Source organism: Rhinoderma darwinii, chromosome 4 (genome assembly GCF_050947455.1).
Source record: "Rhinoderma darwinii isolate aRhiDar2 chromosome 4, aRhiDar2.hap1, whole genome shotgun sequence".
In the NCBI taxonomy this organism is placed as follows: Eukaryota; Metazoa; Chordata; class Amphibia; order Anura; family Rhinodermatidae; genus Rhinoderma; species Rhinoderma darwinii.
In genome coordinates, this window is record NC_134690.1 from 348,492,926 (window position 1) to 348,513,894 (window position 20,969).

Here is a 20,969-nt window from a genome sequence, read left to right on the forward strand (position 1 = left end):
GTAAAACTGTCCGCATACTTGGTGACCCCTTGATGTAAGAGCACTTTTTTTTCTGTAAATGCCCCCTGTTCCTCCACTATCATCCCTGTTATTTGTGATTCCTAGTATGTGAATTAATGAATAAATTGCCAATTGGCGGTCTCCACAAGGGGGCGTGAACCTGAGCCGCTCTGTCACTGTCCAATCAACGCAGATTCAAGGAAGCACAAGCAGCCGCAGGGGAGCCGGGACAGAGGCCGGGATCGTGAAAGGGAAGCAAAGATACCTCGTGCATCTACCATGGCTCCGGGATCCTCCTGCGCTGCTGTGAGAAGGCAGGAAGGATCTCGTCAGTCTGGCATTGTCTGTGTTGATTGGACCGTGACATCGCGGCTCAGGTTCACGTCCCCTGTGGAGACCGCTCAGTTGTCAATTTATTCATCAATTCACTTATTGGGTGCAAAAAATAATGGGTATAATACCGGAGGAACTGGGGCTCTTCCAGAAATAATAGGGCTCTAGCATCAGGAAGGAATTAAATGGGTATTCCCATCTCGGACATTTATGGCATATCCCCCGTCCTACCTTCTGTGCTGGGCTCCGTACACTGAGTAAGGCCTATTTCACATGGCGGTGTTCGGTCTGTGATATACGGACCGTGTGTTGGCCACGTTTCCCGGGCCACACAGTTCAGGAAGTCGGGCTCCTAGCATCATAGTTATCTGTGAGTCACTATCTCCCCTCAGGAATACTGTCCCGTAATGAAATCGTGTATAGTACGGGACAGTTGTCTCACGGGGAGGCAGTGACTCCTAGCACCACAGATAACTATGATGCAAGGAGCCCGACTTCCTGAACATCCGTGCGCTGTGCGTGATTTACGCATCAATTCAATTAAAAATAATAATAAAAAAAAAAGATGTGCTTTGCGAGTGCGTAAATAACGCATGAATCTCGCAAGCACTGATGCATAACGGACCAGATTCACGTGTGTGAATCTGATACGCTCGTGTGAATGTAGCCTAAGGGAACCCCAGGTATTAACCCTTATACAGGGATCTGGACTTCTCTGCTGGGGAACCCCAGGTCGCTACCCCCAGAGTAGTCCCCCTTGGCAATGGCCAACGTCTGGTATAGCATAAGTCAGGACAGGCAGCAGATGTGCACTCCCGGTTGGCAGAACCAAAGATCAGGGTTGGCGGCAGGAGTTTGTGACCGGTCAGAAGCAAGTGGTTAGGGCAGGCGTACAGGCAGAGGTCAATCACGGGGAATCCAACAAAGTATAACGCAGGGCATGACTAGCAAGCTAGGAGAAACCTAACGCAGCGACATACACTTTATCTGCCTCCCATTGATGTCAATGGGAGGTCAGAGACGTAAACGGCCGAAAATAGGGCATGTCCCTACTTTTTCCCGTGAGCTGTTTTTTCCGCTCGCGGGAAAAAGACGCCTCCGTCTCTCATTGAAATCGGTTTCCGCGTCAAAAAACGTGTCAAAAATCTCAGTGTGAACTGACCCTAAGGGTATTTTCACACGCTTAACCAAAAACGTCTGAAAATACGGAGCTATTTTCAAGGGAAAACAGCTCCTGATTTTCAGATGTTTTTTAAGCCACTCTCAATTTTCCCTGCGTTTTTTACGGACGTTTTTGGAGCTGTTTTTCAATAGTCAATGAAAAACGGCTCAAGATGTGACATGCACTTCTTTTTCCCGGCCGTTTTTCAAAAAAACAGCCTGTCGGAACAGAACGCTGTTTTCCCATTGCAATCAATGGGCAGATATTTAGAGGCGTTCTGCTTCCGATTTTTCGCCCGTTTGCGGGCCAAAAAACAGCCGAAAATAAGCCGTGTGAACATACCCTTATTCAAACAAACGGGATATACATCCGTGCAACGCGCGTGATTTTCACACGCGTCGCACGGACCTATATTAGTCTATGGGGCCGTGCAGACAGTTGCGTGATTTTTCCGCAGCGTGAGTCCGCTGCAAAAAAGTCACGACATGTCCATTCTTTGGGCTTATTTCGCGCATCACGCACCCATTAAAGTCAATGGGTGCGTGAAAATCACGCATGCCACACGGAAGCACTTCCGTGGGACGCGCGTGATTCGCGCAACAGCTGTGAAAAGGAGGAATGAAAACAGAAAAGCACGTGGTGCTTTTCTGTTTACAAACATCCAAATGGAGTGTCATAATGATGGTGGCTGCGCGAAAAGCACGCAGCCGCGCATCATACGGGGCTGACACTGAGCTGTCAAGTGCCTTTTGCGCGCGCAAAACGCAGCGGTTTTTGCGCGTGCAAAACGCACACACTCGTGTGAATCCGGCCTTAAGGCAAGGTAATGGTGTAGGTGGAACTATTTTATAGCCTGGAAAAGCTCGATCGTAATTTGGCGCTCGCGCACTTGGAAGATGCAGGCAGAGAGTGGCGTTGATGGAGGCCGCGACCAGACAGGAGAGAGGGAGGGACACGGAGCCAGTAGTGCCGTGTAGAGGTAAGTATACAGCAGCGGCAGATGTTACATTCCCCCCCCAGCATTAAAACCCATCATGTTTCGCTGTAAAAACACCGTCCGCATTGGTCCCTAAAGTGTCTATTGTTTGGGGTTTCCTTTTATCGCATTATACATTTTGTATAGAAAATCTATTTGAGAAGATGTATACTGTCCTGTCTTGTTACGGGACTATTCTTTTCAATACTGTTGAAGCTGCAATATCCTGATGTTTACTGGCCACACCCTTTTGCCAGCCAATTGGCTATTAAAGTCTATAGGCACATTGGCGTATTTCGCCTCAGGCATTAGACTCCTTTCACTTGTATCCAAACTTACATTGTGAAATACCCTATGTTTTCCATGGGCCGAATGATAGTTTTTGTCAGAACAGGGAGGAGGGGTCCCATTTCCCATATATGAATGAAGCTGCTCCAGTCACATTCTGTGGGATCGACAGAGATCGTGGAGTACAGTTCTCTGCTATCTCCATCAGTGCCGTAGAGTTAATGAAGCAGCAGTGCGCTTTCTCGACCGCCGCTCCATTCAAACAAGGGAAAGAGGCTCCCCCCTTGCTTTGGCGATTGGCAAGGGTCACCTAACTGGTAAAAAAAACTCTTCACAACCGGAATCCCCGATTAATGGCAGCTATATACAACTATATGGCATACAGTTGCATTCTTTTATTTTTCTTGGGTGGAAATTCTACAAATACCTCATCTGTCTGCCGATATACACTGTGAAAGGGGCCGTTACCTGCTAGTTGTCTGACAGTGGGGTCTACAGATGCACATTTGTACCGTTAGTCCAGCATCACAAACACTGTTTTGATGTAGTTTTTGGCTCAGTTTGTTTGAGCTAAGGTCAAAAGTGGATCCAAAGGGACTGAGGCATCTCCTTTCTTTTGTGTCTAAGCCTGTGTTTGACGGCAGGAATCTAGCACAATACTGTATCGATCCCATGAGGAGTAAACGATGGCGTAAATTATAGTAAATTTGTCGGGCCCTTGTTGGCCCTGTCCCTTAAAGGCTATGTACACCTTTTGAAAACGTTTTTTTATTTATATATATATATATATATATATATATCTCTCAATCATTTTTACTTTTTCAGATACAGCTGCTTTGTATCCTGTGTACGGAGCAGCTGTATCGTGCGCTGAGAACTGAATCCATCAGGTCAGCGGCACTGACTGGTTCAGTGTCAGTGGGTCGACACGAAGGATCCACCTGTTAACGATCACATCTAAGTTATGAACTTCGATGTGATCGGTAACAGCTCCTCCAGAGACACGCAAGACCCGCTGACACTGAACCCGTCAGTCCTGCTGACCTGACGGATACAGGTTTAATCTAATCCCCCACCCACTTTAAAAACAAATTGTGATCAGCAAAAAAATGCGACCAAAACTGGCAGAGATTGTTTGATAAACCCCCACCCCCCATGTCGGTTTCTATGGGCTGCAATGTTGTAATAAAATCTGCCGCTACTGCTATGGGCACGGGATCCTATACTGTGATGCATCAAAACTGTCTAAGGGCTTGTCCACACGTAACGGAATTGCTGCAGAAAATTTCTGCAGCAATTCCGCAGAAACTAGCAGGATTTCCGCTGTGGCAAACCACACTATTTCCTTCAAATAATGGTGCGTAATTTGTGGCGTTTTTCTCATTGCTGGGAGATGGTGACATCTCCTGAAAAACGCAGCATTTTAGACTACTTTCCAGAGCATGAATTGACATGATGCAGTACAAAAAATACGCACCGCAGGACAATTTTTGGGTGGAAATTTTACGCAGCGTTTGGATGAGATTTGTTATATTTCATCCACTTAGCTGCTTCTGTATTCTGCTGTGTATTTTACATACGCAATTCCGGACAGAAAATACGCAGCAATTTCGTTACATGTGGACAAGCCCTAAGAGTAAAACTGGCCTTGTTGCCCATAGCAACCAATCACAGTGCAGCTTTCATTTCTACACTGTTCTAGGGAAATGAAAGCTGCACTGTGATTGGTTGCTATGGGCAACAAGAGCAGTTTTACTCCTAGACAGGTTTTGATAGTTGAGGCCCAAAGAGTTATAAATTACCGACACACGAACAGGCAAGGATGCAACAAATTTACGAAGAGGGTTTCGCCTCCTAAATAAATCTGTGACATCGTGCACTTTAGTTTAAAAGCTATGTACACCTTCGAAAGGGATTTTTTTTTAAAATAAAAATGTCACTCAGTGTTTTTGGTGCAACTTTCAAATTAGTTTTTATGAAAAGCTCTTTTTGCTTTTTGAGATACAGCTGCTTTGTTTTCTGTATACAGAGCAGCTGTAGAGTGCAGATAAGGCCTTATTTACACGAGCGCCGCACATCTCTGACAGGAAAAACTGCAGTTTTTCATGTACAAGGTTTATCCGTGCTCTGCGGTGCGGGATGCGATGTCACGCATCCCCCATAGCTGAGAGTCTATGGAGTGATGCGTGCAAAGAACGGACTTGTCCTATTTTCCCACAGACCCTTCACACAGTCCGTTGAAACAACGGCTGTGTGAACGGCCACATTGAACTATATAGGTCCGTGGGATGGCCGCTGTTTTAACAGCCGTTCCACAGACGTTAAACACGTTCGTGTAAATAAGGCCTAAGGCTTCGTTCACATCTGCGTTGGGACTCCGTTCATGGGTTCTGTCTGAGTTTTCCATCGGGGGAACCCATGAACGGAATCCAAACTGAAACAAACGGAAACCATAGGTTTTCGTTTGCATCACCATTGATTTCAATGGTGACGGATCTGGTGCAAATGGTTTCCGTCTGTCACCGTTGTTTAAGGGTTCCATCGTTTTGACAGAATCAGTACCGTGGTCGACTGCGCTATTCATTCCGTCAAAACGATGGAGCCCTTAAACAACGGTGACAGACGGAAACCATTTGCAGCATTGAAATCAATGGTGATGCAAACTGAAACCAATGGTTTCAGTTTGGATTCCGTTCATGGTTTCCCCTGACGGAAAGCTCAGACAGAACGCACGGACGGAGTCCCGACGCATATGTGAACGAAGCCTTACCTGCACTCTACAGCAATAAAAATATATCTTATCACACAGCGTTGTAACCCGATACAGTGGTGGTCTCCAACCTGTGGCTGACGGAGTCGTTTTGCAACACCTGGGAGAGTCACGGTCGCTTACCTCATGCAATAAGTTCATTGCAATGTTATGTGATATTTGCACCAATTTGGAAAAATATGAAAGCCCTATATGTCCTGCTAAAACACCCTACTGGTAACACCCAAATGTCAATCTAGGTGTTATGGCAGGAAGGAGGGGAAGGGGATAAGTGAGCCCTAATCTACCCACCGCCCTGTCCCTGCCTACTTGCAACGACCCGCCCTAGGCGACGGGGTACAACTGGGCGGCGGTCCCTACGCTGACTAAGTGCAAGGGAATACAAACAGGGAACAAGCAAGGGAAGGGGCAGTAGCCCACGGAACACCGTGAGGAAACCAGAGTGGTCAACGAGCCAGTCAGAATCAGGATGACACGAAGTATACGAACGCAGAGCAAGGAGCAGGAAGCAAGCCGGGGTCAGAGCGAAGCAGGATAAGCGGAAGCTGTAGCAAGGCTGAAGCAAGGCAGTAGCAGGCTGGAGCAAGGCTGTAGCAGGGCCAGGAAACCAGGAAGAATCACAAGCAATGAGGAAGAGAAAACGGCAGGTATAAATGGACAGGGGGCGGAGCTAACTCCGACTGACCAGGCCGCGATAGGCTCTCCCACTCCTGAGCCTGCCACCCTGATTGGTGGGAGCCGGAGTCAGTCTAAGAGGTCCGGCCTCAGGTGTCGATTGATTAATCCTGGGAGTATCCACAGACGTAGTGCCTGGCAGATCCTTTACACTAGGCTTAAGTTTCTAGAAGGAATAAGAGCGAAAAGGCACAAGGCAGAGTACTAAGAAAATATGTTCCAGAATTTTTATATTATGAAGAATACAATTATTTACTAAAGCCGGCGTCTCAGGAGAGGTGACAAGGGGTACATTTTGGGATACATACAGCTTTCTGATCACTTTTTATAACATTTTTTAGGGGAACTGAAATTACCGACGGGTTAAATAACTTGATATTTGAAGGGTAAGTTCACACATTGCAGAAAATCTGCAGCATAATACAGTACAAGCAGAGTGGATGAGATCTGAACAAATCTCATCCACACGCTGCGTAAATAAGGAGCAGAAAAACATAGTTTTTTTTTTTTAAATTGTATTTGCGTAATCGGTGCTTTTTTGTTGCGGGTTTGGTGCAGCCTTGTAATTAAATTTTTTTTAAATAATTTTTACTTTTTTAGATACAGCCGCTTTGTGACTCACATTTTTTTAAGGTCACATCATGAACAAGACTAAAACAAGCTAAGCAACGTAATTTCCAGCATACCAAAGTTGCTAACTTTTATAAAATGCTTTCAGGGGCATTCACGATGTAATGCGTTAATCTTGCTGTAAAACTATTTTTGTGTTCTATAACCTCCTCCCCAAATACACACCGTGACTCCATGACATCTCTCTGACAACAAGTGACAATTGAGCAGACAACAAGCGGATTTGAGGTGTTAAATACACACTGCAAATCCGCAGCAATGTACAGTACAATACATGGGGATCGGATTTTGAAACCGCCATCCACCTGTAGAGGAAAAATTCCACTCGCAAACTTTTAAAATTCGTAGCATGCTTATATTATGGAAAAGCTGCACATTTTGACAGCGGATTTGACCAGTTTAATGTATAGAGTGAAATCGGCTGCAAAATTTCCTCCTGCTTATATCTGGATGTAAAGCCTATAAAGTGTGGGGTACAATTAACACAGCATGTATGGCAGAACAAATCACAAACTTTATTGACACAAATCACAAATATTAAAAGATGAGTCATGCAGAGCATGAATAAAAAACGTTCATCAATTGCAAGAGATACATGTACAGAAAATGGGAACAGTATATAGTTATTGTACTAGTGCAAACGGACTGATTAGTTGTATAATCAAAATAGTGGTACAGATAATGACATGTAAGATATAGCAATATGCATAATGGTACTAGATTAGTAAAAGGAGTCTATAATAAAAAAGACACCGGCAGTCCGTTGCCGAACACCATCCTATAATGCCGCTAGATAGCAGAAAAATGCAGGTAGATATCACTCTAAGTGAGTATTATTTAAAAGGAGCAGCATAGGAGGAATAAATCCAGTAACATACCCATAATGATATCTCTGCAAAGAGAGACCGTCAGACCCGACGCGCGTTTCGGGCGGGATGCCTTCGTCCGGGGGTGGCGTCTCTCCAGCTGAGGTCACCCTTTTAAAGGATCCTCCGTCCAATCATGTGCATTGATAAACAAATCGTATGAATCGATGGAGTTTTGAAATCGGCGTCATGCGCCAGGTGTGGAGATGGCCGCTGGTGTACTTCCGATAATGCGTCATCAGAGCGGGAGCGGGTCGATGGCGTCTGACGCCGGAGAGCCACGCCCACTCCGATACAGACGCACCAATCGGAAGGAAGCAAAGCCCCTCCCCCTGACGTAAGCGCACAGAACAAACTCCGGTATGAAGAGAATGATTGGATATGTAAGTAAAGCACACGAGTGGACATGTTATGGGGGGATGCTGAGACCATATTAACACATTATGTGCTGAAACACTATTAGCTTGTTACATTCCCAAAGGGAAATCGAATCCTATGTGTATATATAGAAATAATCATATAAAAAACCTATTTACGATAAATATTATATAAATTATACAATAAACCTCTATTAAATAGATAAAAAACAATAAACAACGAAATAGTCATATACCTATATATATATATAGCACACAAGAAGACAGCAGCACTCACTAATGAATAATCGACCAGGTGCCCAGCAAAACGTCCCGATCCTAGGACGTATAATGATATATAGCAGAAGAAAATTTGCAGCACTCCAGCATGAAAAAAATGGTGGTTTATTCAATCCAAACTAACAGCAACGTTTCAATCCTACAATAGGATCTTTATCAAGCCTAGTGACACATCTACTCAACAAGTTTATATATGTTTGAGACTCTTTTACATAATTAGTCTCATTATAAAACAATCAAATACAAAGTGTATGAAAACAAACATCATATATTGTGTACGGTATCATCATAAACATAGACATGATACAGAAAATACAGAAGTGTGTATGTGACATCGTGAATAACAATACATAATAACAAAAACATTAAAAACAACTGATTACATTATAATCATTTATGCAGCAGTGGTGTAAAATCCATTGGCATATCCTCACTCACCAATCAGAACTTCAGACTCAACTACTCCATTCAAGTGTGTTACAGCACTCTGCTGCATCCCTCGTGGTAATTGAAATTCGACACATCAGTGTAATCCCCCGAGGCGGAAGTAAATCATCACTCCGCAGCAGAGAGCATAGATCGCATCCATATGATGTAATGCGTGTCAATGCGTTCCACTGAGTAGCCCCATGTATCATGGCATCGTAAGTTGCTAAGCAACTGCTGTAACATTACTATAAACATCCATTGACACGGCTATGTCAGTCAAAAAGTCATGAATGTAAAAAATACAGATATATTAGTAAATGCTCCCTATAGTAAGTGATGGAGATATTAGGAATATCTAAAAGTAGCTTTATATCGGCTTTTAAAGATGATCCACACGTGGGTTCAAAGACCTCTGTATACAACCAAGTACTCAGAACGATCTTGTTCCCAGAGTTATGGGACCACATAGACACGTCTTCACGTGTCCAGGATGTCACATTATCCTCATACGTGTAACGGACCCATATTATCACACTAGTGATATGATATATCATAAGACAAAAGAATGCATGAGAATCCCTCTCGCTTTTAATATCTCTCTATCACTTAGAAACCTAATAGGAGACTAGAAACAATTCAACAAATAATAAACATATTTTATTGATGCAATAAGACTTGATGCATTGAACATAGCCCCGTCAAATATCATAGTACAATAACATTGAAAAATAATTAAAGAAGTTCCGAAGTTCTGTTGGGAGTGGTATTCCAATCTAAAAAAATACAAAACATAATTGTTTTTAGTATTTATAAGACATTGACAGTAAATATGAGATATAGATATTGATATTAATGTGTCAACAATCATCATACTGAAGAGAACATCAAGAGAACACGAGGGAACGGAGCTCATAAGGCTATTCTATCTACAACAAATTCTACATTAAGTCCACAAGGTTTTAAGGAGTTCAGTAAAAAAATCCATCTTAATTCTTTTTTGTGTAAAACCAGATGGCGATCACCGCCAAATTGTAATGGAGGAACATGGTCCAGAATCATAAATGTTAGATCCCTTTCATTGTGACCATGTTCCGAAAAATGTTTAGCTACAGGTAAATCAAGTTTCTTTTTACGTATAGAAAAACGGTGATTGTTTAGACGAGTTTTAAAGGAACAGGTGGTTTCACCCACATAAAGGAGGCCACAGGGACACCATAGCACATATATGACCCACTCTGAGTCACAGGTGAAATTGTGTTTAATTTTAAACTGTTGTCCAGTCAACGGATGTCTAAAAAATTCCCCTTTGCACATCAAAGCACAATTAACACATCTGTAACATGGAATATTGCCAGGTTTTAGTGGTTTAAAAATAGGTTGTGTCGTTTTCTTATGATCTGGCATTCTGGTTTTCACCAGTCTATCTCGAAGATTTTGTGGGCGTCTATAGGACATAAGTGGATCATTATTCAATACATCAATGTGTCCAAAACTATTGCTAATAATTGGCCAATGTCTATTCATAATTTTGGAAATGTCTCCACTTCTATCATTATAAGTAGAGATAAATGGAATACGTTTCCGTTTTTCATGTGCTGACGGTTTTTTAGACTGCAATAAACTGTCCCTCGCTACATTATCAATCTTCTTTCTATGTGTCCACAGTAATGTTTTGGGGTAACCTCTTTGTAAAAAGTTACTAACCATAGTGTCTAAAGATATATCAAGATCCTCCTGTCTGTCGGTATTGCGTTTGGCCCTAATCATTTGGCTGTACGGCAAGGACCTTACCATACTTCTCGGATGGCAACTATCAAATCGTAACAGAGTGTTCCTATCGGTCTCTTTCGTGTACATTTTAGTTCTAATTATATTATTCACAATAGATACAGTAACATCCAAGAATTGGATATTATCCATAGAATGTATCATCGTAAATTGAATATCATCATCTATTGAATTAAGAAACCTATGAAAATCAATTAATGTAGTGACAGTGTCAGTCCAAATGAGGAAGATGTCATCTATGTATCGCCACCACTTCAAAACATGTGAGAAGTGGTGGGATACATAGACCGACCCCTCCTCAATGTTGTCCATGAAAATGTTGGCGTACGTGGGAGCCATGTTAGACCCCATGGCCGTTCCTTTCAACTGAATATAATAACTCTCTTTGAATATGAAATAGTTAGATGTCAAAATAAGTTCCACTAATGAAATAATAAACTCACAAGTAGCATTGTCATAGTCAGAAGTCAATAATTTACGTCGTACAGCATCAAGACCCTTGTTGTGATCAATCGAGGTATAAAGAGATGTAACATCAAAGGAGACCAAAATGGACCCCTCTGGTAGTTTTATAGATTTTAATTTCTGTAGAAAATCAGTGGTGTCTCTAATATAAGATTTGGAGTTAATAGCAAAATTTCTCAGCACTTTGTCCACAAAGATAGAGATGTTACTTATTAATGAGCCCCGGCCAGATACAATAGGGCGACCTGGTGGGTTCATTAAATCTTTGTGGATTTTTGGTAATATATATAAGCAAGGAGTAACAGGAAATTCAACAGTGAGAAATTTATGTAGCATTTGATCAATTATATCTTCATCTAGAGCTGTTTTAATAAGTGAAGTAATTCTTTTTGAAATATCCTGTCTAGGATCATTTTTTAGTACTCTATATACATTGGTATCTGCTAGTTGTCTGTAACATTCTCTCAAGTACATATCTGAATCCATAACCACGATTGCTCCACCCTTATCAGCAGGTTTTATAGTGAGATCATGGTTATGGATCAACTCATCTAATGCCACCATATCAAGAGTAGTCATATTAGGCTGTTTAAAGCTCAATTCACACGTTTGAGACCTAAGTAAAGCAATATCTTTCTGTACTAGTTCTCTAAAGGTTTCTATCGCATGTGATGCTATAGGAGGTTGGAACACACTCTTATTAAATAACCCCAGTTTATTAAGTGATAGTATCGGAAGGGTATCCTGTATTACTGTATTAACCGGTTGTGTTTCAAACCAGACCTTCAATTTAATAGATCTGACAAAACTGTAAATATCCAACTCTAATTGAAACCAATCAATATGCTGATTAGGGCAAAATGACAACCCTTTTGATAATAATTGTAATTGTGTATGAGACAATTGATGTTGAGAGATATTTACCACTGTGGTTTGGGCAGAGTCCTCTTGGTGCTGTCCTGCACCGGTTTCTGCCCTTTCTGATGAGTAGATTTTTGAAAACGGGTTCTTCCTTCCTCTGCTTCTCCTACGACCTGCTCGTCTGGTTTTCTTCTTTTTGATTTGTCCAGTGGGCTGGAATCTAAAAAATCTTCATTATTACTTGGAGGATATTTCTTAGTATGGAATTGATTACGGGAATCGCTTTTATTGAAAGCCGGTTCATTGCTTCTTTTGTTGTCACGTCTAAAGGCTCCATCAGCATAATTGAGAGAATTGTCCCAAGTGTAAACACGTCCCATAGAATAATCTGTTTGATCACGGAACCATTTCTTCTTTTTGGTTTCTTCTATATCCATCCTCACTTTATTGAGCGTCATACGTAATTTCTCCATGTGTACATTAAAATCATCAGTTTGCACCAACGTTTTGAGTGTGTTCTCCAAATCTTGTACTTTCACCCTTAAAGATCTCAGATCTCTCTGCAAAAAATCCATATTAAGTAATATGGTTTCCAAGGCATATTTGCTTGCGAGCAGGTCGTAGGAGAAGCAGAGGAAGGAAGAACCCGTTTTCAAAAATCTACTCATCAGAAAGGGCAGAAACCGGTGCAGGACAGCACCAAGAGGACTCTGCCCAAACCACAGTGGTAAATATCTCTCAACATCAATTGTCTCATACACAATTACAATTATTATCAAAAGGGTTGTCATTTTGCCCTAATCAGCATATTGATTGGTTTCAATTAGAGTTGGATATTTACAGTTTTGTCAGATCTATTAAATTGAAGGTCTGGTTTGAAACACAACCGGTTAATACAGTAATACAGGATACCCTTCCGATACTATCACTTAATAAACTGGGGTTATTTAATAAGAGTGTGTTCCAACCTCCTATAGCATCACATGCGATAGAAACCTTTAGAGAACTAGTACAGAAAGATATTGCTTTACTTAGGTCTCAAACGTGTGAATTGAGCTTTAAACAGCCTAATATGACTACTCTTGATATGGTGGCATTAGATGAGTTGATCCATAACCATGATCTCACTATAAAACCTGCTGATAAGGGTGGAGCAATCGTGGTTATGGATTCAGATATGTACTTGAGAGAATGTTACAGACAACTAGCAGATACCAATGTATATAGAGTACTAAAAAATGATCCTAGACAGGATATTTCAAAAAGAATTACTTCACTTATTAAAACAGCTCTAGATGAAGATATAATTGATCAAATGCTACATAAATTTCTCACTGTTGAATTTCCTGTTACTCCTTGCTTATATATATTACCAAAAATCCACAAAGATTTAATGAACCCACCAGGTCGCCCTATTGTATCTGGCCGGGGCTCATTAATAAGTAACATCTCTATCTTTGTGGACAAAGTGCTGAGAAATTTTGCTATTAACTCCAAATCTTATATTAGAGACACCACTGATTTTCTACAGAAATTAAAATCTATAAAACTACCAGAGGGGTCCATTTTGGTCTCCTTTGATGTTACATCTCTTTATACCTCGATTGATCACAACAAGGGTCTTGATGCTGTACGACGTAAATTATTGACTTCTGACTATGACAATGCTACTTGTGAGTTTATTATTTCATTAGTGGAACTTATTTTGACATCTAACTATTTCATATTCAAAGAGAGTTATTATATTCAGTTGAAAGGAACGGCCATGGGGTCTAACATGGCTCCCACGTACGCCAACATTTTCATGGACAACATTGAGGAGGGGTCGGTCTATGTATCCCACCACTTCTCACATGTTTTGAAGTGGTGGCGATACATAGATGACATCTTCCTCATTTGGACTGACACTGTCACTACATTAATTGATTTTCATAGGTTTCTTAATTCAATAGATGATGATATTCAATTTACGATGATACATTCTATGGATAATATCCAATTCTTGGATGTTACTGTATCTATTGTGAATAATATAATTAGAACTAAAATGTACACGAAAGAGACCGATAGGAACACTCTGTTACGATTTGATAGTTGCCATCCGAGAAGTATGGTAAGGTCCTTGCCGTACAGCCAAATGATTAGGGCCAAACGCAATACCGACAGACAGGAGGATCTTGATATATCTTTAGACACTATGGTTAGTAACTTTTTACAAAGAGGTTACCCCAAAACATTACTGTGGACACATAGAAAGAAGATTGATAATGTAGCGAGGGACAGTTTATTGCAGTCTAAAAAACCGTCAGCACATGAAAAACGGAAACGTATTCCATTTATCTCTACTTATAATGATAGAAGTGGAGACATTTCCAAAATTATGAATAGACATTGGCCAATTATTAGCAATAGTTTTGGACACATTGATGTATTGAATAATGATCCACTTATGTCCTATAGACGCCCACAAAATCTTCGAGATAGACTGGTGAAAACCAGAATGCCAGATCATAAGAAAACGACACAACCTATTTTTAAACCACTAAAACCTGGCAATATTCCATGTTACAGATGTGTTAATTGTGCTTTGATGTGCAAAGGGGAATTTTTTAGACATCCGTTGACTGGACAACAGTTTAAAATTAAACACAATTTCACCTGTGACTCAGAGTGGGTCATATATGTGCTATGGTGTCCCTGTGGCCTCCTTTATGTGGGTGAAACCACCTGTTCCTTTAAAACTCGTCTAAACAATCACCGTTTTTCTATACGTAAAAAGAAACTTGATTTACCTGTAGCTAAACATTTTTCGGAACATGGTCACAATGAAAGGGATCTAACATTTATGATTCTGGACCATGTTCCTCCATTACAATTTGGCGGTGATCGCCATCTGGTTTTACACAAAAAAGAATTAAGATGGATTTTTTTACTGAACTCCTTAAAACCTTGTGGACTTAATGTAGAATTTGTTGTAGATAGAATAGCCTTATGAGCTCCGTTCCCTCGTGTTCTCTTGATGTTCTCTTCAGTATGATGATTGTTGACACATTAATATCAATATCTATATCTCATATTTACTGTCAATGTCTTATAAATACTAAAAACAATTATGTTTTGTATTTTTTTAGATTGGAATACCACTCCCAACAGAACTTCGGAACTTCTTTAATTATTTTTCAATGTTATTGTACTATGATATTTGACGGGGCTATGTTCAATGCATCAAGTCTTATTGCATCAATAAAATATGTTTATTATTTGTTGAATTGTTTCTAGTCTCCTATTAGGTTTCTAAGTGATAGAGAGATATTAAAAGCGAGAGGGATTCTCATGCATTCTTTTGTCTTATGATATATCATATCACTAGTGTGATAATATGGGTCCGTTACACGTATGAGGATAATGTGACATCCTGGACACGTGAAGACGTGTCTATGTGGTCCCATAACTCTGGGAACAAGATCGTTCTGAGTACTTGGTTGTATACAGAGGTCTTTGAACCCACGTGTGGATCATCTTTAAAAGCCGATATAAAGCTACTTTTAGATATTCCTAATATCTCCATCACTTACTATAGGGAGCATTTACTAATATATCTGTATTTTTTACATTCATGACTTTTTGACTGACATAGCCGTGTCAATGGATGTTTATAGTAATGTTACAGCAGTTGCTTAGCAACTTACGATGCCATGATACATGGGGCTACTCAGTGGAACGCATTGACACGCATTACATCATATGGATGCGATCTATGCTCTCTGCTGCGGAGTGATGATTTACTTCCGCCTCGGGGGATTACACTGATGTGTCGAATTTCAATTACCACGAGGGATGCAGCAGAGTGCTGTAACACACTTGAATGGAGTAGTTGAGTCTGAAGTTCTGATTGGTGAGTGAGGATATGCCAATGGATTTTACACCACTGCTGCATAAATGATTATAATGTAATCAGTTGTTTTTAATGTTTTTGTTATTATGTATTGTTATTCACGATGTCACATACACACTTCTGTATTTTCTGTATCATGTCTATGTTTATGATGATACCGTACACAATATATGATGTTTGTTTTCATACACTTTGTATTTGATTGTTTTATAATGAGACTAATTATGTAAAAGAGTCTCAAACATATATAAACTTGTTGAGTAGATGTGTCACTAGGCTTGATAAAGATCCTATTGTAGGATTGAAACGTTGCTGTTAGTTTGGATTGAATAAACCACCATTTTTTTCATGTTGGAGTGCTGCAAATTTTCTTCTGCTATATATATATATATATATATATATATATAACTTTAGAATTGTTTTGATATATAAAACGCATCAATGTATACAGTGCAAAACACAGGGAAAAAATAGTGACTAAGTATAATAATTTAATTGAATAAAAGTGAAAATGATACATATTTACAAATAATATCCTATACATAGACATTAATAATATTATTATTAAAGTTCATAAATTCAAAAAATAATAAATACAAGTGCAAATAAGAAAAAAATAAAATATATATATATATATATATACATATATAGTGTTAAAATAGGTGTATAGAAAGTGCTAAAATTTAAGAAATTGATTTATATATATTAAATAATGAGTAGATATATAAAATGTTATAATATACAATGTGCATTTGCATAACTAATGTGAAATAATGCATCAAATAAACACTCAAGTGTAATGGAAGTGATAAGAGATTATATATATATATATATATATATATATAGGAAATATATAGAAATTTTAGATATATATAGGTATAAAAAATATATACAAATAAAAGATTATACAGTAATATATAGCATTTCTCGAAACACCAGTTTTCTTCAGTTTTTTCATAATAATTCTCATGTCTCAATTTTCTCCAACTATAAATTAGTCGATTAATTCTATGATCAGAAAAAGGGAAATAATTAGATAAACATACAAAATAGAAAGAATAAATAAAACCTACTTAAAATGACCCGCTGGAGGTCAACAGTCAGAGAAACGGAGCGAAATTTAGGTTTTCATTGAGTCCCATAGGGCGCATTGTTCCCAGAGTCCAGATCCATTTGGACTCACACTTCGCCAAGTTTTTTGCGGTATCGCCTTTTCGGATATTTTGTTTGATGCAATCTATCCCTTTTATTTTTAGTTTAGTGGGATCGCAAGAGTGAAAAGTTTTAAAATGTCTTGCGATGGGTTTTAAGGTTTCAGTCGTTTCCATCTCTTTCGCCATTATAATATCACGTACATGTTCCCTTACTCGAATTTTAAATTCCCTCGTAGTCAGGCCGACATATATCTTGGGGCAGGGACATGTTGCATAATAAACAACTGCTTTAGTAGAGCAAGTGATTGAATGTGTGATATTATAAGTATGCTTACCTGTTGAGTCAGAGAAGGATGTCGCTTACTCGATGTTGGCGCAGGCAACACAGTGACCACATGCCTTACATCCCCATTTGGGGCCTTTAGTTCCAAAGGGGAACCTGTGGCTCTTGTTTTGATAATGGCTTCTAACCAGATAGTCTTTGAGATTCTTAGACCGTCTCGCTGCGACACTTGGGTATTTGGGAATATATTTTGCAATGATGGAATCTGTAAGCAAAATGGGCCAAAATTGTTTTAAAATTCCTTTCATCTGATGCCAGCGTGAGTGATATTCGGTAATAAATCTTACCTGTGTGCCAGATTTGTTTTTTGGTTTGGGAAATAGAAGAGTCTCTCTAGAGGTGTTTTTAGCGCGATGATATGCCTTCTTTATTGAGCGTTTGCTATATCCGCGTGCCAGTAAACGGTTTGTAAGATCGTATGCCTGTTTCTCAAATCCGTCCAAAGAAGAGCAGATCCGTCTAATTCGTAAAAATTGACCTATTGGAACGGCCCGAACAGTCTGTGTGGGATGAGAAGAAGAGGCAAGGAGAAGGGAATTGACTGCAGTGGTCTTTCGAAATACGTCAGACTGAAGGAAGCCATTTGAGTCTCTGGATAGCTTAACATCCAGGAATTCTACTTGATGTTTATCGTAGTGATACGTAAGTTTGATATTTAAGTTGTTTCTATTTAGGTCACTAATGAAGGTCTCAAATGATTCCGATGTACCCTTCCAGATGAGGAGGATATCATCTATGTACCTGGCCCAGAAAATGACCTGGTCCATAGAGACATCCTGCCCCCCCTGGAAAAGGTCCCTCTCCCACAGCCCCAGGAACAGATTGGCATACGACGGGGCACAGGCTGCCCCCATTGCCGTTCCCTGGAGCTGTAAATAGAAGTTCTCATTAAAGATGAAAAAGTTGTGTGTGAGTGCAAACTCCAGCAGTGTGACTATAAAACTAGAGAAAGTGCTTTCCATATTCCCTGTCGTCAGATAAAAGGAAACCGCTTCAAGGCCATCAGAGTGTCGGATGCTGGTATAAAGTGACTCCACGTCACATGTAACTAACAGCATATCTTCCTCCACACTGATGCCATCTATTTTTTGTAGAAGATCAGCCGTGTCACGAATATGAGATGGTAATAATTCCACGAGCCCCTTCAAATGGTGATCGATGAACTTACAAATTTTCTCAGTCAGGTTGCCCCTACCTGAAATTATAGGTCTTCCCGGTGGAATTTTTGGATCTTTATGGACCTTCGGGAGTAGGTAAAATGTTGATATCATCGGTTCGGCTGGGATAAGTGCTTCATAGAGCTCTTTGGTAATAATGTTGTCAAATAAAGCCTTTGTCAGAATTTTTTCCAGCTCTGTTCTAAAAGTGCAAAGAGGGTTGTATGTTAGTTTCTTATAACAATTTTTCTGATGTAATTGTCTATAAGCCTCCATCTCGTACATTGTGCAAGGCCAAATTACAATGTTACCGCCTTTATCGGCTGCTTTAATTACAACGTCGCTTAATTTAGTTAGTTTATTTAAACTCTGGCGTTGCGCTTTTGACAGATTATCATTATTGTTACTGGAAATTCTTTCAAATTCTTGACTAACTGCCTTGACAAATGAGTCCACTGCTGGACACATTGTCATCGCTGGGAATCGTTTGGATTTGATCCTTAGAGGTAAAGGAATTATACCTGTTGGATCGTGCTCTTGTTCCTTCAGCAGTTCCTCCAAATCGCAAAGGGTCTGCTGCTCAATATCAGTGGGAAAATTCTCATCGTGCTCGGACCTGTTAAAGAATTTTTTATATATCAGAGACCTGCCAAAGATATGCAGGTCCTTGATTGCAGAGAATGTGTCAAACCTAGCACATGGAGAAAAGGTCAGACCTTTTTCTAAAACCTCCATGTCAGAAGTAGATATGGATGTAGCCTTATGGTGTATTAAGACGTTGCTCTTGAGGCGCGATAAAAACTAATCACGGTAAAAACGTATGCTGTTTTCAGATGCAATTTTAACTGCACCTGAACTGAAACTTCTGAATGCACCCTTAGGCCTCATTTACACGAGCGTGTGCGTTTCGCGCACGCAAAAAAACGCAGCATTTTGCGTGCGCAAAAGGCACTTGACAGCTCCGTGTGTCATCAGTGTATGATGCGCGGCTGCGTGATTTTCGCGCAGCCGCCATCATAGAGATGAGGCTAGTCGACGTCGGTCACTGTCCAGGGTGCTGAAAGAGTTAACTGATCGGCAGTAACTCTTTCAGCACCCTCGACCGTGAATTGCGATCACAATATACAGCAACCTGTGAATTAAAAAAAAGACGTTCATACTTACCAAGAACTTCCTGCTTCCTCCAGTCCGGTCTCCCGGCCGTTGCCTTGGTGACGCGTCCCTCTCTTGACATCCGGCCCCACCTCCCTGGATGACGCGGCAGTCCATGTGACCGCTGCAGCCTGTGATTGGCTGCAGCCTGTGCTTGGCCTGTGTTTGGCTGCAGCTGTCACTTGGACTGAATTGTCATCCCGGGAGGTCAGACTGGAGGAAGAAGCCGGGAGTTATCGGTAAGTCAGAACTTCTTTTTTTTTTTTACACGTTCATGTATATTGTGATCGGAAGTCACTGTCCAGGGTGCTGAACCAGTTTAACTCTTTCAGCACCCTGGACAGTGACTGTCTCCTGACGTCGCGTACCGGAACATTTTTTGCCGGGTTCGGTCAAAACGAGTTCGGCCGAACCCGGTGAAGTTCGGTTCGCTCATCTCTAAGACACTCCGTTTGGATGTTTGTAAACCGAAAAGCACGTGGTGCTTTTCTGTTTACATTCAGAGTTTGACAGCTCTTGCGCGAGTCACGCAGTTCGCACGGAAGTGCTTCCGTGCGACCTTTGTGGTTTTCACGCACCCATTGACTTCAATGGGTGCGTGATGCGCGAAAAACGCAGAAATTTAGAACATGTCGTGAGTTTATTTCAGCGCTCTCACGCTGAGCAAAACTCACGGACTGTCTGCATGCCCCCATAGACTTGTATAGGTCCGTGTGACCCGCGTGAAAAGCACGCGCGTCGCACGGACGTATATCACGTTCGTGTAAATGAGGCCTTAGGCTGGATTTACACAAGAGTGTTCGGTCCGTGATATAGGGTCCGCATGTCGGCCGCATTTCCCGGACCGAACACACTGCAGGGAGCCGGGCTCCTAGCATCATAGTTATCTATGATGCTAGGAGTCCCTGCCTCGCTGCGGGAAAACTGTCCCGTACTGTAATCATGTTTTCAGTACAGGACAGTAGTTCCGCGGGAAGGCAGGGACACCTAGCGTCATACATAGCTATGATGCTAGGAGCCCAGCTCCCTGCAGTGTCCTGGAAATGCGGCCGACATGCGGACCGTATATCACGGACCGAACAAGCTCGTGTAAATCCGGCCTTAGGGTATGTTCCCAATGGCAGGATACGCTGTGTAAATTTCTGCAATGGAATTCTGTGCGAAAATTCTGCAGCATTTACTGTAGGAGCAAAGTGGATGAGATTTTTGCAATTCTAAGCCCCACTCTACGGGAAAAAAAGCAGAAAAGTGTTCTGCGATGTTGCTTTCAAATCCGCAGCATGTCTATTTATGCTGCTTGTTCTGAGCAGAGATACTGCTTATTTGGGCCATAGACTTGACTGGGGAGCATAAATTGCGTTTTGTACAG

General features: G+C 40.9%; 1 protein-coding gene across 2 annotated transcripts in view; it reads left to right on the plus strand.

The window, feature by feature from the left end:
- ABHD12 (abhydrolase domain containing 12, lysophospholipase) overlaps positions 1-20,969 on the plus strand; it is a 142,361-nt gene that overhangs the window by 825 nt on the left and 120,567 nt on the right. The gene's annotated exons all lie outside the window — the stretch shown is intronic.